Raw genomic sequence first — 22,955 nt, forward strand, 5'->3', positions numbered from 1 at the left:
CTGACTCCGCATACCTTTATCTTCTGCAGTAACCTTTTGTGTGGCACCTTATCGAATGCCTTTTGGAAATCTAAATACACCACATCCATCGGTACACCTCTATCCACCATGCCCGTTATATCCTCAAAGAATTCCAGTAAATTAGTTAAACATGATTTCCCCTTCATGAATCCATGTTGCATCTGCTTGATTGCACTATTCCTATCTAGATGCCCCGCTATTTCTTTCTTAATGATAGCTTCAAGCATTTTCCCCACTACAGATGTTAAACTAACCGGCCTATAGTTACCTGCCTTTTGTCTGACCCCTTTTTTAAACAGAGGCGTTACATTAGCTGCTTTCCAATCCGCTGGTACCTCCCCAGAGTCCAGAGAATTTTGATAGATTATAACGAATGCATCTGCTATAACTTCCGCCATCTCTTTTAATACCCTGGGATGCATTTCATCAGGACCAGGGGACTTGTCTACCTTGAGTCCCATTAGCCTATCCAGCACGACCCACCTGGTGATAGTGATTGTCTCAAGGTCCTCCCTTCCCACATTCCCGTGACCAGCAATTTTTGACATGGTTTTTGTGTCTTCTACTGTGAAGACCGAAGCAAAATAATTGTTTAAGGTCTCAGCCATTTCCACATTTCCCATTATTAAATCCCCCTTCTCAACTTCTAAGGGACCAACATTTACTTTAGTCACTCTTTTCTGTTTTATATATCGGTAAAAGCTTTTACTATCTGTTTTTATGTTTTGCGCAAGTTTACTTTTGTAATCTATCTTTCCTTTCTTTATTGCTTTCTTAGTCATTCTTTGCTGTCGTTTAAAATGTTCCCAATCTTCTAGTTTCCCACTAACCTTGGCCACCTTATACGCATTGGTTTTTAATTTGATACTTTCATTTATTTCCTTGGTTATCCATGGCTGGTTATCCCTTCTCTTACCGCCCTTCTTTTTCACTGGAATATATTTTTGTTGAGCACTATGAAAGAGCTCCTTAAAAGTCCTCCACTGTTCCTCAATTGTGCCACCGTTTAGTCTGTGTTTCCAGTCTACTTTAGCCAACTCTGCCCTCATCCCACTGTAGTCCCCTTTGTTTAAGCATAGTACGCTCGTTTGAGGCACTACTTCCTCACCCTCAATCTGTATTACAAATTCAACCATACTGTGATCACTCATTCTGAGAGGATCTTTTACTCGGAGATTGTTTATTATTCCTGTCTCATTACACAGGACCAGATCTAAGATAGCTTGCTCCATTGTAGGTTCTGTAACATACTGTTCTAAGAAACAATCCCGTATGCATTCTATGAATTCCTCCTCAAGGCTACCCCGTGCGATTTGATTTGACCAATCGATATGTAGGTTAAAATCCCCCATGATTACTGCCGTTCCAGGAGGATGCTAGCCAGTCTACACCCGGCCCTTCCAGGCCCAGAGGTGTTCCAGGGCGTCCTAGAAGGACAGCTGTGGGTCACAGACAACAACCACAGCAGCCTTCCCGGATGCATGATCCAAATACATGGATGACAGTTAGGCATAGTATTAGGGTAGTCATGCATAACAGGTGTTATAGTGAAATGCACAGGGGTAAAAAAATGATTACAGTATTATTTTATTGTTCTTTATATTCTGTTTTTGCAGTGAGTTGGATAATTGGATAAATCTTTATTTTTGGCACATATTTCTGGCTAGGTGTTTCATTTGGGAGTGGGCAATTCTGTGTTAAGGCACTCATTGTGATGTAAACATTCATTGCGATGGCCATTGAAAGTGGGAGCTGAAGGGTCATGTGTGGATGGGATTATCTGAAACGAGCAGCTATGAGACGCAGTTGCACCTCCCCTGCTGGGTTGCGATGGGGACGATGCCACTCTGGGGCGACGGGGATCCTCCTCCTCCTGCATCTCCTCCTCCTCCTCAGATGGTACTGCTGGCTTGACCTCCTGCGGCTGTCCCCTCATGATGATCAGGTTGTGCAGTAGACCTAGATGATTATGGAGACCCGTTGGGGAGAGTAAAGGTGCCACCAGAGCGGTCCAGGCACCGGAACCTCTGCTTAAGGATGCCTATGTATTGCTCGATGATGCACCAGGTGGCACAATGAGCAACATTGTACGCATGCTCTGGTGCTGTCCTGGGGTTCCGCGGTGGATTGAGCAGCCAAGTGGACAGGGGATATCCCTTGTCCCCAAGCAGCCAACCGCAATCCTAATTCGGGCTGGTGAAGACAGTGGGCACACTGGTCTGGCGCAGAACAAACGAATCATGGCTGCTGCCTGGGTACCTTGTATCAACTGCCAGGATCTGACACTGGTGGTCACAGATGAGCTGCACAGTGAGTGGAAGCCTTTGCGGTTGACAAAGATCTCGGGGTGATGATGTGGAGCTCTCAGCCCAACGTGTGTGCAGTCAATGGCACCCTGCACCCTCGGGAAGCCTGCCATTTGGGCAAATCCAGCCTGCTGCTCCACCTGTTTGTCCCTTGTCATCGGGAAGGAGATGTACTGGACTCTTCTCCTTTACAGTGCATCTGTGACCTGCCGGATGCACTGATGTGCCGAGAATTGTGAGATGTTGCCAACATCTGCAGTGGCAGACTGGAAAGACCCCGTGGCATAAAAATTTAAGATGATGGTGATCTTGGTCTCCACGGTGAGGGCAGTTCTGAACCTTGTTTGAGGCTGCAGATCTTCGCGCAGGACAGTGCAGAGCTCCCTAAGTACTTCTTTCTGAAATTGTAGCCTTCGCAAGCATTGCTCATCTCTGAACTGGAGGAAGGAGAACTGAGGTCTGTGGACACTTTGAGGGTATGGCCTCCTTCCCCCACATCTGCGTTGGCCACCTCCCCTGGCAGCTGCCTGCTGGCCATCTCCCTGGTCCTCCTCATTCTCAGGCTCCTCTGGAGGCTCTTGCTGGAAAGGCTCCTCTCCCAGTATTTAGAGGGGGGGTCAGTATCCCTCACTCACTTCCTGATGCCATCTCCCTCCTGGCCACCCTCTCTAGCTGCAGCTCTGCGCACATCTGCACGCCCTTCTCTCTGTTGTGCAGCCATGGCGGCTGGTTCCCTTGCCTGCTGCCTCTCTGCACGGTGCTGACGGCGACACCGTCTCCTGCGTGCTGCCCTGCTTCTGACCAGGTGTACCAGGTGTCACCCTCCCAACACTCCTCCCATCCTCAGAGTGAACCCTGCCAAGCAGGTCTCTGCAGCCCACAATGAGGCCTATAGGCCTCCATTAAAGAGTCAGACCTGAAAGTTGTACAAAAGTATGTGAAAAACTCTGAGCAGCACTCAGCAGGTTTAATGGAGCCAAAACAATTAAGAAAACTATTTACCTACCAAATGGACCCGATCGCGGCAATGCTCCAGCGGTGTTGCGTTCGTGCCAAAGGCCCTCTGATTTGTGGAGAGTCCATGCATAAGCCCCACCACCAGCTTTTTTGGGGCACCCATCCATTTGGGCGCACAACAGGCACATTCAGACGAAACGAGGGCCAAGAGCACCCTCTCGCACCTCAATGATATGCTAATGTGTCAAATTCTTATCTCATAATACTCCTGTGAAGCGCCTTGGAACGTTTCACTACGTTAAAGGCATTATATAAATACAAGTTGTTGTTGTAATGCTGGGCCTGCATTAAATGCAGGCTGATATCCCAGTCCCGCCCATTTTGAGAACTCCAGACATCCTGGGGCATGGGTTTCCACTCCATGTCTTCATCACTTTGCTTAGGAATTTAGTGTTCCTCAGGTGCAACAAAGAGAAAAATCTACCAGAATATCTCCTCCCCAACCACCAGCACAATCACACATTTTATCTGGAAAACCACCTGAATAACAACGGCCTCCAATTTACTCGGACTCTTACCACTGGAATTGGAAGATACTGACAGCAAAGACCAGAACTATTTATAGTGGTGGCCTCAATGTAATCCCATAGTACCATTGCCTATCCCCCACCTCAGCAGCCGTGTTCAACAATTAATCCAGTCTTCATGGCAGAACAAAGAGTGTCTGCATCTAGAGCAACAATTGGCACAGCAAATGGCTTATTGACAACAGTACTTTGTGCAAAATTCCAGTACTTGAGCAGTAAATTTAATATTTCCTCAATTTTGAAAATTCTGCAACGTGGTCACAAACCTCCCATTGATTCCTTATCTTCATTTGGCATGTGTGAGTAGCAATAAACGAGGACTGCTTAACAGACAATTAACTTAAATTATGGTTCAGTTGTACACGTGCACTGTCAGGCAATCAAGCTTAATAACACCTTCATGGGTGTAATTAGAATGTACGGTAATTATCTACAACTGATTTTACACTGCTGCTATTTGAGTTCACATTCAGGGAGACGATCGTGCATGAGTAATTACAATACTAAATCCAGTTCTTTTATCCAGGTCGGGCAGCAACTGTGGAGAGAGAAACAGAGTCAACGTTTCAGGTCAATGACCTTTCGTCATCCTGGTGGCTGACTTGCAGATCCCATGATTGGTCCTCGATGTTCATTGTTACAGGTTACTGCTGCATTTTAAGAAACCACAGGAGTGTAAATAGTGGATAATTATGATATTCTTGACAGCAAGTGATGAAAAGCACAGAAGTCATAAGTGGGTAATGAAGATTTTCCTTAAGACTCATCGGTGCATTCGACAGGTAATCAAAGCACTGTATGCACGCCGGTTGGAATTTATAAACTTCCCAATGACCAGGGAGGCACAGAGCGAGAGGGCTTTGGGATTTACACACATTGCCGGCTTCCCAAAGTGCAGGGTGCTGTTGACTGTACCCATATTGCCCTGCGAGCACCATTACAGGAGGCGGAGGTGTACCGAAACTGTAAGGGATTTCACTCCCTCAACGTGCAGCTCGTATGCGACCATACACAGCAGATAATGGCAGTGAATGCCAACTTTCCAGGGAGCATCCATAATGCGCACATCTTGCGTGAGAGTACTGTGTCCGACCTGTTGAATTCTGAGCCACAAGGTAAATGCTGGATGCTGGGGGACAAAGGGTATGGCCTTGCCACCTGGCTCTTGACGCCCCTGCAGAACCCTCAGACAGAAGCCGAGCAGCAATATAATAAGAGCCATATAGTCACACGTAATATTATCGAAAAGACAATTGGAGTGCTGAAGCAGTGCTTTCGATGCTTGGACCACTCGAGAGGCAGGCTGCAATACCACCTGAGCAGGTTGCTCAGTTCACAGTGGTGTGCTGCATATTGCATAATTTAACAATCATGTTGGGACAGGAATTGCCACAGGGGACTGTGGGACCACCTGAGGAGAGAGTGCAGGAGACAGAGAAGGAAGAAGAGGAAAACGAGGGGGAGTAGGATGAGGAGGAGCTTCCAGATGAACCCATGGCACCACCCCCACTCCCCCCCCAACAACACAGTGGAGGGCACACAGAGCGTATGCCACTGCAAAATTGTTACGTCAGCAGCTCATAAATGAACGCTTTGCTTGAATGTGGAGAGCTGCTTTTTGGGACCCTGATGACTGTTACCCCAAAAGTTTGACACTGTGCAAGAGTGCTTAAATTCAGTTCAAACGTTTATGTAAAAATGTAAAAAATATACAACAATTTTAAAACTTTGTAAAACTTATAACTATAAAACAACAGTAACAACTTTAATAACAACTTTAACAAAACTTTAACAACTTGAATAAACTTTTAAAAATCAAACATGAATTACTAAATGAACAAGTACAGGAAAGACCCTTTACTGTCCTCGACCACGACCTCGACCTCGACCATGTGCTACACCACCCTTGGGACTCAGCCCCCCTTTCTTACTCCCGCCCTTTCCTTTCTCACTGCCCCTGAGCCCAGACCTCCCCGTGGTGGTACTAAGCCAGCGTGCAGCACCGCACCCCGAGTGCTGTTGCTGTCATTGGCAGTCAGACATTGCAGGTGCAATAAACGGGGCCTCAGGAGAAGCTCGTGATGTGGAAGACACAGCTTCAGGGCTGGAAGCTGGTGTCAGCTCCCCACCCTCAGGTGCTGTCGACCTGACTACTATAGCACGGGGGGATTCGGTGCCACGTCCCGATCTGTTCTGTGGCAAAGACGCTGCAACACTGGGGGTGCCTTGCTGCACACCACTTGGTCCCGCAGAATCAAGAGCCATGAAGGAAATCCCCTGAATACAGACTCAATGGTGGAGGATGTTCCAGTTGACCCACATGGAACTGGTGTATCCTCCTCCGTCTCCACCCGACCTCAACCTCCACTGGCTGCCGGATCAGTGGCTCTTCCTCTTCCTCTTCATCATCTCTGCCAGTGGTGAAGTTGGGAGAGGGCTGGGTGACATCACAGGTGGGGGCAGTGGATCTATCGCCTATTCTCTCTGCGGAGGTCTGGTCTGAATCGTCCAAGTCTGGAAGTACAAAACTGTTGTGCATGGAGAAAGAGTCAGACTGAACACTGAGCTCAAAGTAAAGTGTGACCGTGGTCTTTTATTGCAGGTCTCCAGAGTGCCTCTCCAACCTGTGAAGTCTCCTTAAATACCTGTGCTTCCAAGGGATTATGGGATCCCTTGGGACTCCAGGGGATGAGCCCTCTGGTGGCTGTACAATGTAAATACAAGTTTACATATATCACAACACTCCCCCCCCCGCCCTCCCTACCCACCACCCCCCCCCCCCCCCCAACCGCAAAGTCAATAGTGTAACTATTTACAACGTGACTCGATCTGGGGCTCTTCTTGCCCTGGTTGATTGTCTCGGTGTGAAAGCTGGTGTTGGTGAATTATTTGTTGGGCCCTTGCTGGGCTGTCTGGTGTGTTGGGCCCTGCTGGGCTGCTGTGGATGATGGGTTCTGCTTCGTGGTCAACCGTGGTGCCGGTTGTAACTGGTGTGTATGTTGGGGGATCAAAAAAAGGTAGGGTCCAAGGTGGGTTGCTCAAGATAGTCCGTGAATCTGAGTTTGATTTGGTCCAAGTGTTTCCGGTGAATGAGTCCATTTGAAAGTTTGACCCGAAACACCCTGCTCCCCTCTTTGGCCACGACAGTGCTGGGAAGCCACTTAGGACCTTGTCCATAATTTAATACAAATACAGAATCATTGATTTCAATCTCGCGTGACACATTTGCGCAATCATGGTATGCACTTTGTTGAAGACGCCTGCTCTCTACCTGTTCATGTAGATCAGGGTGAACTAACCAGAGCCTTATCTTAAGTGCACTTTTCATGAGCAGTTCAGCAGTTGGGATCCCAGTGAGTGACTGGGGTCTCATGCGGTAGCTAAGCAGGACTCGGGATAGGCGAGTCTGCAGTGAGCCTTCCATTACCCTCTTCAAGCCTTGCTTGATGGTTTGCACTGCTCTCTCTGCCTGGCCATTGGAAGCTGGTTTAAACGGGGCAGATGTGACATGTTTGATCCCGTTACAGGTCATGAATTCTTTGAACTCAGCACTGGTAAAACATGGCCCGTTGTCGCTCACCGAGACATCGGGTAGGCCGTGTGTGGCAAACATGGCCCACAGGCTTTCGGTAGTGGCAGCGGACGTGCTAGCCGACATGATCTCGCATTCAATCCACTTGGAGTACGCGTCTACAACCACCAGGAAATTTTTACCCAAGAACGGGCCTGCATAGTCGACGTGTACCCCAGACCACAGTTTGGAGGGCCAAGATCATAAACTTAGCAGCGCCTCCCTGGGTACATTGCTTAACTGCAAGCATGTATTACATCTGTGAACGCAGGACTCTAAGTCCGCATCAATACCAGGCCACCACACGTGGGATCTGGCTATTGCTTTCATCATTACGATGCCTGGGTAGGTACTGTGGAGGTCATTGATAAAGGTTTCTCTGCCCTTCTTGGGGACCACTACTCATTTGCCTCACAGAAGGCAGTCTGCCTGTATAGACATTTCATCTTTGCGCCGCTGGAATGGCTTTATCTCTTCCTGCATTTCCACTGGGACACTGGACCAGCTCCCATGAAGCACACAGCTTTTGACTAGAGATAATAAGGGATCCTAGCTTGTCCAGGTTTTGATCTGCCGGGCAGTGACGGGTGATTGCTCACTCTCAAATGCTTCCATAACCATGGCGAGATCTGCGGGCTGCACAATTTCCACCCCCGTGGTGGGCAATGGCAGCCTACTGAGAGCATTGGCCTGTGGCAGATAGCATAGTTGTATGCGGACAACGTGAGTGCCCATCTGTGGATGCGGGCCGATGCGTTGGTATTTATCCCTTTAATCTGGAGAACAGGGATATAAGTGGCTTATGGTCAGTTTCCAATTAGAATTTTAGCTCAAACAGGTATTGATGCATTTTCTTTACCACATAAACACACGCTAACACTTCTTTCTCAATCATGCTGTAGGCTCTCTCAGCCTTAGACAGACTCCTGGATGCATAAACAACCGGTTGCAGTTTCCCAAAATCATTAGCTTGTTGCAACACACACCCAACGCCATATGCCGACGCATCACATGCTAGTACCAAACGCTTATATGGATCATACAACACAAGCAATTTGTTTGAGCATAACAGTTTTCTCGCTTTTACAAAGGCATTTTCTTGGCTTTTGCCCCAAGCCCATTCGCCCCCTAGTTCAGGAGTCCCAGAAACGACCGCAGCTCCGTCACGTTCTGTGGCCTCGGTGCGTTCTTGATTGCCTCCGTCTTCGCGTTGGTGGGCTTCATGCCGTCCGCCGCAATCCTCCTTCCCAGGAACTCCATTTCAGGCGCCAGGAAAACATACTTCGAGCGTTTTAATCTGAGCCCCACGTGGTTGAGTCCACTAAGAAACTCCTCTAGGTTCTGCAGATGCTCGACTGTGTTCCGACCTGTGACCAAGATGTCGTCTGGAAGACTACGGTGTGCGGGACTGACTTCAGTAAGCTTTCCATGTTTCTGTGGAGTATCGCCGCCACCGATTAGAATTCAAACGGGCATCTGTTATAAACAAAAAGACCTTTGAGCATGTTGATACAGGGGAGGGCCTTCAATGATTCCTCCAGTTCCTGCGTCATGTAGGTTGAAGTCAGATCCAGCTTCGTGAATGTCTTTCCTCACATCAGCATTGCAAAGAGGTCGTCGGCCTTTGGTAGTGGGTATTGGTCCTGCAGGGAGAAACGATTGATAGTTACTTTGTAATCGCCACATATTCTGACTGTGCCGTCTCCCTTGAGGACTGGGACAATAGGGCTGGCCCACTCGTTGAAGTCGATCGGGGAAATGATGCCCTCTTTGCAGCCGGTCTAGCTCGATCTCTACCCTTTCTCTCATCATGTATGGTACTGCTTTCACCTTGTGATGGATGGGTCGCGCCCCGGAATTAGGTGGATCTGCACTTTTGCTCCTTGGAATTTCCCGATGCCTGGTTCGAACAGCGAAGGAAATTTGTTTAAGACCTGGGCACACGAAGTGTTGTCAGCGGGCGATAGCGCTCGGACGTCGGCCTAATTCCAGCGTATCTTTCCCAGCCAGCTCCTGCCGAGCAGCGTGGGTCCTTCACCCGGTACCACCCAGAGTGGTAACTTGTGCACCGCTCCATCGTAGGAGACCTTTACGGTAGCACTGCCGATTACAGGTATTAGTTCTTTCGTGTAAGTTCTTAGTTTCGTGCAAACTGGAGTTAAGACTGGTCTTGAGGCCTTGTTGCACCACAGCCTTTCAAAAGTCTTTGTGCCCATGATGGACTGCCTCGCACCCGTGTCCAGCTCCATTGATACTGGGAGTCCATTTAGTTCAACATTCAGCATTATCGGGGGACAATTCGTGGTGAATGTGTGCACCCCATGTACCTCTACCTCCTTGATCTGAGGCTCTGGTTCATCGTGATCCTCTATGGATCTGTCGTTCTCTGCAACTTGGGGGTTTGCAGGTTTAACAGGCTTTGCAGCTCACCTGCACACTCATTGGAGGTATCCCATTGTTCCACAGCCCTTGCAAATGTATTCTTTGAATCAGCATGAATGGAAATGATGATCACCCCCGCAGCGCCAACAAGGTGTTAATGGCCTCGCATTCATCACTCTTGATGGTGGACTCTGAGACATCTGCGGACGTGTAGCTGCAGGTACGTGTGACCTGCCCTGTACGTTACGATTTGAAAATAACATCACTTTACTCACAGTACTTGTAGCAGCACTTGTGTGCTGAGAGATTTGTTTAGTATTGTCACTGGTGGCAATGAATGCTTGGGCTATCGCTATGGCCTTACTCAAGGTTGGGGTCTCTGCAGTCAAAAGTTTGCGAAGTATGGTTTTGTGGCCAAAGCCAAGTATGAAAAAGTCTCTGAGCATGTGCTCCTATTATCCTTCAAATTCGCAATGTCCTGCAAGGCGTCTTAGCTTGGCAACATAACTCGCCACTTCCTGGCCTTCAGACCTTTAGTAGCTGTAGAACGGGCACTGTGCCATCAGAACGCTTTCCTTCAGGTTCAAATGCTCTCGGACCAGTGTGCACAAATCATCATACGATTTCTCCGTAGGTTTCACTGGAGTGAGCAGATTCTTCATAAGGCCATACGTTGGTGCTCCACAGACGGTGAGGAGAATCGCCCTTCATTTGCCAGCGCTCTCTTCCCCATCTAGCTTGTTGGCCACAAAGTATTGGTCGAATTGCTCCACAAAATTTTCCCAATCATCTCCCTCCGAGAATTCCTCCAGATTGCCCACTGTTCTCTGCATCTTTGGGTTCGCTGTCTGTATCTCGTCGCCAGTTGTTGTGTATGGTGAAAGTCAGACTGAACACTGTGAGCTCAAAGTAAAGTGTTACAGTCTTTTATTGCAGGTCTCCAGAATGCCTCTTCAACCTGTGAAGCCTCCTTAAATACCTGTGCTCCCAAGGCATTATGGGATCCCATGGGACTCCAGGGGATGAGCCCTCTGGTGCTTCTACAGAGTAAATACAAGGTTACATATATAACAAAAACAACATTTAAAAAAGCTTGGCACCAGGGGAGGGGTCAGGGTTACATGAGTACATAGTACAGTGACTTATCGCAGTCTTACTTAAATGTCCACTGAAGTACTGCATTACATAACACAGACAGACAATACATATATGCATTGTGTTACATGCCCCCAACATTGTAGTATATCACATGAGGCCAACAGTACAGTGTAATAAACTTACATTACATTACATCAGGCCAACATTACAGTTAGTTACATGACATGACATGAGAGCACCGCAACACAGACCGGGGATTGTATTCAACTTACCATCCTGTGTGAGTGGGTCAGCTTCAATGCCGGTGGTGGCATGGTTGGTATCCCCGACCAGTGACAGGGCACGGATCTCCATCAGTCAGAGGCTCCTGGGTTGTGGATCCTCTCCCCGTACGCCGCTGATCAGCTGCTATTGCAGATGTCTTCTTCTGCAGAAAGCGAAGTAAATGAAAGTAAAAATCTTCAATCCATTTAACATGGCAAACACACAGGGTGACACTCACACACACACACACAGGGCCACACACACACACATTAAAACACTGCGTTGATCCTCTTGTCATTGCCTGAAAGCACGAATACATCCCCGTAACCTTAAGTTAAATAACATCATCCGTGTGACATTGAACCTACATTTACATGGCACATGGCACATGGAGGTGCATAAATAAAATCATTACTTACTCTTGCTACCCTCACCAGGTCGTTCCACCTCTTACGGCACCCTTCCCCAGTGCATACCATGGTACCTGTGGAGTACATAGCCTCCCATATCCTACTGTATGCCTTTGCGGGGGGTGGCTTTCCATGACCACCTTCCGTTAAGTCAGAGTACCTCTCTGTAATATTCTCCAGAAGGACAGGTAACTCCATCTCATCGAAGGCAGGTGCCCTCAACCTCCCGTCCTTCTCAATGTTCCTGCACTTTGACATTTTTTGACAATCTCCATTTTATTTATGTTGTTATGATTTTTGCTTTGTAAATTATGTCTTATTATTGTTCAAACTGTGGAATTATTATTTGTTATGAATATTTTTTAACCCTGCAACAAATGCGTTTTTGAAGTAACTGACTGTCGACTAGCTTGCTGCTCCTTTTCACTCTCTCGCCCTCAACTTCAACTCATGCGAGGGTGACCCCTGACCCCCGAAATCGTGTGTAAAATGCTTCTGTGAAAAAAACACGGGAAAAAAATTGCGCATGCGCAGTTCAGTGCTGCACTGTCCATCGAAAAGAAAGTCGCGATCTGGATCGACTACTAAGTTACCTACCACTCGCTGCATACCGCCGACAAAAAATCGATCAATTTTGTCCTCTTCGGTCTCGGTGGTATGCCGGCGGTTTGAAACGATGCACCGCCTACATACCGCGGAGAAATGGGCGGACCTTATGTATTGACCAATTTCGGCCCCTATGTATGCAGTAAATTTGAGAAATACTTATGCATTTATTTTTAACCCACGAATTACTGATGAGTCAACTCACTAAACAGTTGCTGCTTCTTTTAAAAGTGTTGGAAGTTTGACCTGTGACGATTATATTGCAACCAGGTCAAATAGTGGGCATGAATTTCGTGTTGGAGGCTTCCTTCGGACGAAGGCCTCTGACCCGAGAATTTTTTCCAAAAGTGCCTGGTGGTCCCGGAAGCGCCTGCGACTGTGGTGGGAGGCCTTCTCTTCCTGTGCTTCGGAGCGTGCCCCCATCCTTGAGGTTCGCGCAAAGAAGATGGAGTCACTTGTGACTGGACAACCAATCACGGTACAGTATTCTCATTGATAGCAATGAGAACTCCGTATCTCCAAGTTCTTATTACTATCAATGAGAAAAAAAAAAACATATTAAACACAACATAAAAAATAAAAAAAACACCTCACATAATTAAAATTAAAGTTAATTAAATGTTTTAGAAAAATAAATATTTTGGGGATTTTTTTAAAGTGTTTTAATCGGGTTTAAAATAAACTGACCTTAGTGGACAGAGTTTTTAACATAAAAATGTGTATTTAAATTTTATTTTTATATGTTTTAAAACTCTTACGCTGGTAAAAGTAAGCTATGCACCTGCTTTTGCCAAGCGCAAGAGTTTTAAGGACATTCGCTGGGCAAGAGTTGTCCTGGCTACGGGGATGCGTGGATCTGTCAAGCCAAAACTTGACAGAGGGAAAAGTCAGTTTTTGGCGCGTGCGCATCGCGCACCGAAAATCGGCTTCTGCAGGGCCTCACCAGGACCCGACGTATTCCATACGGACCCAGAGAGACCGGAATTTTAGCCCCATTAAGGTCGTTGATTGGTTGAACAAAATGGTTCCAGGCTTGATTTTCAAAAAATCAGCTGCATAGTTTCAATGATATGGGCCCCAGCTTCAAAACGGATCAAAAATGGAAAGTGGAGGAAAGAAGGTATGCTTGAATAAAAATGGTTGATTTGTTAAAATTAATCATAAAATAAAAATTGGGGCAATTTTAGCACGCCTGTCCTCCCAGGGGATTTGCAGGATCTTAGAAACATAGAAACATAGAAATTAGGTGCAGAAGTAGGCCATTCAGCCCTTCGAGCCTGCACCACCATTCAATAAGATCATGACTGATCATTCACCTCAGTACCCCTTTCCTGCTTTCTCTCCATACCCCTTCATCCCCTTAGCTGTAAGGGCCATATCCAACTCCCTCTTGAATATATATAACGAACTGGCATCAACAACTCTCTGCGGAAGAATATTCCACAGGTTAACAACTCTCTGAGTGAAGAAGTTTCTCCTCATCTTGGTCCTAAATGGCTTACCCCTTGTCCTTAGATTGTGACCCCTGGTTCTGGACACCCCTAAACATCAGGAACATTCTTCCCGCATCTAACCTGTCCAGTCCCGTCAGAATCTTATACGTTTCTATAAGATCCCCTCTCATCCTTCTAAACTCCAGTGAACAAAGGCCCAATTGATCCAGTCTCTCCTCATATGTCAGTCCAGCCATCCTAGGAATCAGTCTGCTGAACCTTCGCTGCACTCTCTCAATAGCAAGAACGTACTTCCTCAGATTAGGAGACCAAAACTGAACACAATATTCCAGGTGAGGCCTCACCAAGGCCCTGTACGACTGCATTAAGACCTCCCTGCTCCTATACTCAAATCACCTAGCTATGAAGGCCAACATGCTATTTGCCTTCTTCACTGCCTGCTGCATCTGCATGTCAATCTTCAATGACTGATGTACCATGACACCCAGGTCTCGTTGCACCTCCCCTTTTCCTAATCTGCCGCCATTCAGATAATATTCTGCCTTTGTGTTTTTGCCACCAAAGTGGATAATCTCACATTTATCCACATTATACTGCATCTGCCATGCATTTGCCCACTCACCTAACCTGTCCAAGTCACCCTGCAGCCTCTTAGCATTCTCCTCACAGCTCACACCGCCACCCAGTTTAGTGTCATCTGCAAACTTGGAGATATTACTCTCAATTCCTTCATCTAAATCATTGATGTATATTGTAAATAGCTGTGGTCCCAGACATCATTTGTGATATATCTCCAGCGACTTGAGGTGTCTTCTGTACATTGTCCATGCCTCTGAGCCATACAGGAGGACGGGTATTACTACAGCCCTGTGGACCATGAGCTTGGTGTTCGATTTGAGGGCCTGGTCTTCGAACACTCTTTTTCTCAGGTGGCCGAAGGTTGCACTGGTGCATTGGAAGTGGTGTTGAATCTCCGCATCAATGTCTGCTTTTGTTGACGAGGCTCCCGAGGTATGGGAAATGGTCCACGTTGTTGTGGGCCGCGCCGTGGATCTTGATGACTGAGGGGCAGTGTTGTGCGACGAGGACAGGCTGGTAGAGGACCTTTGTCTTACGAATGTTTAGCTTAAGGCCTATGCTTTCATATGTCTCAGTAAATACACCGACTATATCCTGGAGTTCAGCCTCAGAATGTGCACAGACACAGGCATCGTCCGCGTACAGTAGCTCAACGACAGAGGTTGGGGTGATCTTGGACCTGGCCTGAAGGTGGCGTAGGTTAAGCAACTTCCCACTGGTTCTGTAGTTTAGTTCCACTCCAGCAGGGAGCTTGTTAACTGTGAGGTGGAGCATGGCAGCGAGGAAGATTGAGAAGGGGGTTGGAGCGATGACGCAGCCCTGTTTAACCCCGGTCCAGATGTGGATTGGGTCAGTAATGGATCCGTTGGTAAGGATCACGGCCTGCATGTCATTGTGGAGCAGGCGAAAGATGTTGGCAAACTTTTGGGGGCAGCCGAAATGGAGGAGGACGCTCCATAGACCCTCGCGGTTGACAGTGTCAAAGGCCTTTGTAAGGTCGAAAAAGGCCATATATAAGGGTGGCACTGCTCCCTGCATTTTTCCTACAGCTGTCGCGCTGCAAAGATCATGTCCGTTGTGCCCCGTAGGGGATGAAATCCGCACTGTGACTCCGGGAGGAGCTGCTCGGCCATGGGGAGAAGATGTTTGAGGAGAACTCTAGCGACAACTTTCCCAGCGGCTGATAGCAGGAAGATTCCCCTGTAGTTGCCGCAATCTGACGTGTCCCCTTTTTTAAAGATGGTCACGATCACTGCATCTCTGAGATCTCCCGGCATGCTCTCCTCCCTTCAGATGAGAGAGATGAGGTTATGTATCCGCGCCAACAGTGCCTCTCCGCCATACTTTAGTGCCTCAGCAGGGATTCCATCCGCACCCGTAGCCTTGTTATTCTTGAGCTGTTTTATGGCTTTTCCTACCTCGTGCAACGTTGGGGTTTCACTGAGGTGGTGGCGGGTCACATGCTGCAGGATGGAATCGAGAACACTCAAGTCAAAGGCAGAGTCTCGATTGAGGAGATCTTCGAATTGCTCCTTCCAGCGGGCCCTGACAGCTTCAGTCTCCTTGATGAGTGTTTCCCCGTTCTTGGCCAGCAGTGGGGTGAGGCCTTGGGAGTTTGGACCATAGGTGACCTTGACTGCGATGAAGAATCCTCGCATATTGTGGCTGTCGGCCAATTGTTGTATCTCCTGTGCCTTCTCCATCCACCACCTGTTCTTTAGGTCTCGGCTTTTTTGTTGGACCTCAGCCTTGAGCCGCCTGTAATGCTGCTTTGCTGCTCCCGAGTTGGGTTGTTGCTTGTTGTTGCTTGAGGCTCAGAAATGCTCTGCGCTTGCGATCTATTAGTTCTTGGATCTCCTGATCATTTTCATCAAACCAGTCCAGGTGTTTTCTGGTTGAGTGGCCGAGCGTCTCTTCGCAGGCATTGGTTATGGAGGCCTGGAGGGCAGACCAAGCGCTGTGGGCATTCAGCATCTCAGGGTCATCAAGGCACACCAGGTTAGCTGTGAGGCGCTGGCTGTATTGGGCTCTCTTAGCTGGGTCTTTAAGTGCCCCGGCATTGACTTTTTTGCGGCACTGCTTCTGCTGTCCCCTCTGCTTTGGGGCTATATTAATTGATGATGAATTGGATTAGGCGGTGGTCCGTCCAGCAGTCGTCAGCTCCTGTCAAGGTGCGGGTGATGCACACATCCTTGCGATCGCTGGCTCGGATGAAGACATAGTCGAGCAGGTGCCAGTATTTGGAGCGAAGGTGTTGCCACGATGCCTTGTATTTGTCCCTCTGGTGGAACAGGGTGTTGGTGATGAGGAGTTCATATTGAGGAACTTTTGTCAGGAGTCGGGTACCGCTGGAGTTGGCTTTCCCTACCCCCCTCTCTGCCAATCCTGCCTCCCCAGAGTGCTGTGCCTTGCCGACCCTGGCATTGAAGTCACCTAGGAGGATCAATTTGTCACCCGTGGGGACGCGGGACAGGGATGTTTCGAGGTTGGAATAAAAACCCTCTTTAGTCTCATCCGATGCCTCGAGTGTTGGGGTGCATGCACTGATGACTGTGGCGCATTGGTTCCGGGATAGGGTGAATCGAAGAGTCATGAGGCCTTTGTTAACCTCGCAGGAGGAGTCTTTGAGGCGGTCGACCAGCTCATTTTTGATGGCGAAGCCAACTCTGTGAAGGTGGCGTTCTTCCTCTGGTTTCCCTTTCCAGAAAAAGGTGTAACCTCCACCTTGTTCCTTGAGCTGGCCTTCCCCTGCCCACCGGTCTCGCTTAGGCCGGCGATGTTGATGTCAAAGCGTCTAAGTTCCCGGGCAACTATGGTGGTGCGGCGTTCCGGCCTGTCGCTGTTGGAGTTGTCCATGAGGGTCCTGATGTTCCAGGTCCCGAACTTCATGTTAACGAAATGGAAGATGCCTGTGCCTGAGTTCTTTTAACGTGGGGAGGCCACTGCACATCGGCAACTATATGGGTTTAGCTGAGCAAGGTCTTGGTCCAGTGGCAAGGAGGTCCAAGACGACTGGAGACCAGGCACTGCTGTATAAGCCTAATTGCCTACGGCGAGACGTTGGCCGCAAGCTCGGCACCGAGTAGCACCTTTGATGGTAGGTGGCCCGAGGCTTGGTTGGGGGCAGGCATTAGCTGTCCGCTGGAGTTCCGAGGGATGTTTTAAAATTTTCTTCCAAAGTTTTCCAAAGCTATTTAAAGTTTCTCCAGAGGTTTCAAAGGAAGAATTTGCCAAGTTGTTCAAAAGTTTAAAAGTTTTCCCAAATTGTTTAAAAAGTTTCTTAGGTTGATTAAAAGATTAAAAGTAGATTAAAAGTTGATTAAAAGTTGATTAAAAGTCTAAAATGTAAGTCAGTAGTAGGTTACTCCCCTGGCACTGCTCCATGGGCGTCACCAGCCCTCTGTTGTCCTGGGCCGGCCTCGGAGTCCCTTCGGTCGATTAAGCACCGGCCCCGGAGACCCTTCGGCTGATTAAATGCCAGCTATGGAGTCCCTACGGCCAACTCGGAGCCGGCCTCGGCAGCGACCCCGGAGTCCCAGCGGCTCAATCTGCGGAGGCGAAAGCAGCTGGATGAAGCTTCCTGTGTTGTCCTGGGGAGTTGGTAAGGCCCTGTGGGCGGCGATTCGGTGAGTCGGGAGGTCGGCGAATAGGTAGGTACTGTGAGGTCGGCGAGTCGGGAGTTCGAAGACCGGGAGTTCAGAGGCCTCGGAGGACCCGCTGCAATCCCGGGCCGAAGAGAATAGATATGACTTCCTCATTTGAATTGAGAATATTTTAACAACATCAACTTGTATTTATATAACGCCTTTAACATAGTGAAACATCCCAAGACGCTTCACAGGAGAATTATGAAATAAAAAAAATTGATACCAAGCTGCATAAGGAGAAATTAGGGCAGGGGACCAAAAGCTTGGTCAAAGAGATAGGTTTTAAGGAGCATCTTAAAGGAGGAAAGAGAGATAGAGAGGTGGAGAGGTTAAGGCAGGAAATTCAGGAGCTTAGGGCCTGGGCAACAGAAGGCACGGTTACCAATGGTTGAGCAATTATAATCAGGGTTGCTTAAGAGGGCAGAATTAGAGGAGCACAGACATCTCGGAGGGTTGTGGGGCAAGAGGAGATTACAGAGATAGGGAGGGGCGAAGCCATGGAGGGATTTGAAAACAAGGATGATAGTTTTGAAATCGAGGCATTGCTTAACCGGGAGCCAATGTAGATCAGTGTGCACAGGGGTGATGGTTGAACGGGACTTGGTGCGAGTTAGGACAATTAAGTACTTTTTTTAAAGTGCAGTCACTGTTGTAATATGGGAAACGTGGCATCAAATTTGCGCTCAGCAAGGTCCCACAAACAGCAATGAAGTAATGACCAGATAATCTGTTTTTTAGTGATGTTGATCGAGGGATAAATATTGGCCTTACCAACGGATCCTTACCAACAGATCCATCACAGACCCAATTCACATCTGGACCAGGGTCAAACAGGGCTGCGTCATCGCCCCAACCCTCTTCTCAATCTTTCTCGCCGCCATGCTCCACCTCACAGTCAACAAGCACCCCAACTGGAGTGGAACTAAACTACAGAACCAGTGGGAACCTGTTCAACCTGTGCCGTCTCCAGGCCAGATCCAAGACCACCCCAACCTCTGTCGTCGAGCTACAGTACGCGGATGGCGCCTGCGTCTGCGCACATACAGAGGCCGCACTCCAGGACATAGTTGACATATTTACTGAGGTGTACGAAAGCCTGGGCCTTACGCTAAACATCCGTAAGACAAAGGTCCTCCACCAGATTGTCCTCACCACACAGCACTGCCCCCCAATCATCAAGATCCACGGCGCGGCTCTGGATATCGTGGACTACTTCCCATATCTCGGGAGCCTCCTAACAACAAGAGCAGGCATCGACAGCGAGATCCAACACCGTCAGTGCAGCATTCGGTCACCTGAGGAAAAGAGTGTTTGAAGGCCCTCCAAACTGCCACCAAACTCATGGTCTGCAGGGCTGCAGTAATATCTGCCTTCCTGTATGGCTCAGAGATATAGACCATGTACAGTAGACACCTCAAGTTGCTGGAGAAATATCACCAACGATGTCTCCGCACGATCCTACAAATCCCCTGGGAGGACAGATGTACCGACATCAGCGTCCTCACTCAGGCTAACATCCCCAGCATTGAAGCACTGACCACACTCCATTAGCTCCGCTGGGCAGGCCACATAGTCTGCATGCCAGGCACGAGACTCCCAAAGCAAGTGCTCTATTTGGAGCTCCTCCACGGCAAACGAGCCAAAGGTGGGCAGCAGAAACGCTACAAGGACACCCTCAAAGCCTCCCTAATAAAGTGCAACATCCCCACTGACACCTGGGCCAAGACCGCCCTAAGTGGAGAAAGTGCATCAGAGAGGGCGCTGAGCACCTCGAGTCTCAACGCCGAGAGCATGCAGAAATCAAGCGCAGACAGCAAAAGAGCGTGCGGCAAACCTGTGCCACCCACCCCTTCCCTCAACGACTATCTGTCCCACCTGTGACTGAGTCTGTGGCTCTCATATTGGACTGTTCAGCCACCAAAGAACTCACTTCAGGAGTGGAAGCAAGTTTTCCTCGATTCCGAGGGACTGCCTATGAAATATTGGCCAGGACACTTGGGATAACTCCCTTGCTTTTCTTTGAAATAGTGCCATGGAATCTTTTCGAAACATAGAAACATAAAAATTTACAGTGCAGAAGGAGGCCATTCCGGCCCATCGTGTTCATGCCGGCCGGCAAAGAGCCACATGGTTTATATGGTTACATATAAACCTATGAACAATGACGGAAAGGCAAAGAGCACTCAACCCAACCAATCCGCCTCACCACAACTGCAACACCCCTTATACTGAAACATTCTACACTCTACCCCAAACGGAGTCATGTGATCTCCTGGGAGAGGCAAAAACCAGATAAAAACCCAGGCCAATTTAGGGAGAAAAGATCTGGGAAAATTCCTCTCCGACCCATCCAAGTGATCGAAACTAGTCCAGGAGATCACCCTGGCCGTATTCTATTCCCTGCAGTACTTATCATTATATCTGTTCCGTCCAACATAAGGTCATCCAGCCTAATCCCAATTACCAGCTCTAGGTCTGTAACCCTGCAGGTTACTGCACTTTAAGTGCCCATCCAACTATCTCTTAAAAGTGGTGAGGGTTTCTGCAACAACCACTCTTCCAAGCAACGAGTTCCAGATCCCCACAACCCTCTGCGTAAAGAAGCCCCCCCTCAAATCCCCTCTAAATCTTCCACCAACCACTTTAAAACTATGCCCTCTCATAATAGACCCCTCCACCAATGGAAGTAGACCCTTACTATCCACTATGTCCAGGCCCCTCAATATTTTGTACACCTCAATGAGGTCTGCTCTCAACCTCCTCTATTCCAATGAAAACAAACCCAGCCTATCCAATCTGTCCTCATAACTAAGATTCTCCATCCAAGGCAGCATCCTAGTAATTCTCCTCTGCACCCTCTCTTGTGCAATCACATCCTTCCTATAATACGGCGACCAGAACTGCACGCAGTACTCCAGCTGTGGCCTAACCAAAGTATTATACAATTTAAGCATAACCTCCCTGAGGTACATGGATAGCTTGTTTCAGGCGTTGGTCACCCCACAGATTAAAAGGTTACAGGAGGATAGGGAATGGGTGACTGTTGCACACAAGAGTATGGCGAGGCAGGTAGTGCAGGAGTCCCCTGAGGCTATCCCACTCTCCAACCGGTACTCTATTCTGACTACTGGCGAGGGCGGTGATGCCTCTGGGGAGTGCAGCCAGGGCCAAGTCCACAGCACCGTGAAGAAGATGGGAAGGGCTATAGTGATAGGAGATTCAATAGTCAGGGGAGCAGATAGGAGAATCTGCGGCAGCAAAAAGGATGGTGTGTTGCCTCCTTGGTGCAAGGGTCAATGATGTCACTGAGCGACTGCAGGGCATTCTGGGGAGGGAAGGGGAACAGCCAGTGGTTGTGGTCCACATTGGTACCAACGACATAGGTAGAAAGAGGGGTGAGGTCCTGAAAGCTGAGTTTCGGGAGCTAGGAGTAAGATTAAAAGCCAGGACCTCAAAGGTGGTAATCTCGGGATTACTGCCAGTGCCACGTACTAGTGAGGGTAGAAATAGGAAGGCTAGTCAGATAAATACGTGGCTGGGGCATGTGGTGTATGTAGCACACAAATCACTGACTCCACACGGTCTGGTGTAAATCTAACTGCTGTGACCTTTGTCCTTTATTGTTCAGCTCCAGAGTGCCTCTCAGGTGTGGTGGTCAGCCTTTTATAGTGCCTGTTGCAGGTACTTCCAGCATTCCCACCACAGCGCCCTCTGTGGTGTAGCATTGTGCTTACATTACATTTAAGGTACCAGAACGATACACACATCATTACATAACATCACCTTCCCCCCCACCAGGACGCAGGACGACGATACATACATCAATACATAACATCACACTTGTCCAACGGAAAGCAGGTAGGCATAGACAGTGCGTTAGTATGGTACATGTTATCTGGTACATTAACTAGTTATTGACTGGTAACGGATCCCTGATTTCCTTGTTAGCCCTTATCATTAATTGTACTTCATATACTTTATTTTACACCAATACAGTGGCCATTCAGCATTAAAAAATTAATTCTTATTATAAATTCACCATCTCACATTAACATAGCTCATTTTAGACTCGCTCTGCCTTACAGAAGTCCTTTGTGGGGACCACCACATGGTAAGGCTCTTTTAAGACTCCCAGGTGCATTTCCTTTTTAAGGCGCCATCTTTGATGCAGGAGGATTCCACAAGGCTTCTCCTCGGGCGGCACCATATTTGATGCTCTGGACTGAGGCCGCCGCCATCTTGTTCTCCGCCGCTCCGGATGCCCTCCGCCGCCGCAGCCTCCGCTCCCCTCCACCGCCACCTGACTTGCCGCCTCTCCTGCGGCCATCGTCGCTTCTCCGGAGGCCACCGTAGCCGCCTCCCCTGCAGCCGTCGTGGCCTCTCCAGCGGCCGCACTTGCCGCCTCCTCCACGGCCTCCGTAACGACCTCCCCTGCGGCCGCCGACCAACTCGTGGCCGCCGATCTCCAGCTGCTGCCGCCGGCCGACTCTCTCTCTGCATGGGCCCTTCCGATCTGCTGGCCATCCTGGATCCCTCGCACCCTGCCGGCTCACACCCCCCCGCCCCCCGCCACTAGGCCCCTCTCTGCAGGGCTGCTTGCCTGTGGGTGGATTGAGGCTGCAGCTTCAGCTCGTTCGGCGCTGCTCTCTGGGGACCGGGGCACGGCAGCACCCCAGGGAGCAGCAGCCTGTGGAGTGGTGAAGTCTTCCCAGCTCCCATGGACCGTCCCCATCCACCTCCGGCCGAGGAGTGTCGGCCCATCGCCTGCAATGACCCACAAAGGTAAACCGTGCGTCTCGTCCCAGTGGGATACCTGCACCGTCGCTCTGCCAAGAACAGGTATTAGTTCCCTGGTGTAGGTACGCAGCTTCGCCGTGACCGGGACCAGCTTGGGTCGTGCAGCTGGGTTAATCCACAGTTTATCAAAAGTTCTCCGACTCATCAACGACGGACCCGAGCCCGTGTCCACTTCCATACTCACAGGGACTCTGTTGATTTTTACTTCCCTTATCACTGGGGGAGAATCGTTGATACACGTGTACAGTCCCAACACCTCATCATCTTCTGCCTGCT

The 22,955-nt window shown here is 48.9% G+C and overlaps 1 long non-coding RNA gene across 1 annotated transcript in view; it reads right to left on the minus strand.

Moving 5' to 3' along the window:
- Window positions 1-22,955, minus strand: part of LOC139268272 (uncharacterized) — a 98,013-nt gene that overhangs the window by 36,892 nt on the left and 38,166 nt on the right. The window contains exon 2 of the long non-coding RNA XR_011594000.1: window positions 11,195-11,349. This is a non-coding gene — a long non-coding RNA (uncharacterized lncRNA). The remainder of the gene's footprint in view (window positions 1-11,194; window positions 11,350-22,955) is intronic.

The sequence above is a fragment of the Pristiophorus japonicus genome, chromosome 8 (genome assembly GCF_044704955.1).
Source record: "Pristiophorus japonicus isolate sPriJap1 chromosome 8, sPriJap1.hap1, whole genome shotgun sequence".
In the NCBI taxonomy this organism is placed as follows: domain Eukaryota; kingdom Metazoa; phylum Chordata; class Chondrichthyes; family Pristiophoridae; genus Pristiophorus; species Pristiophorus japonicus.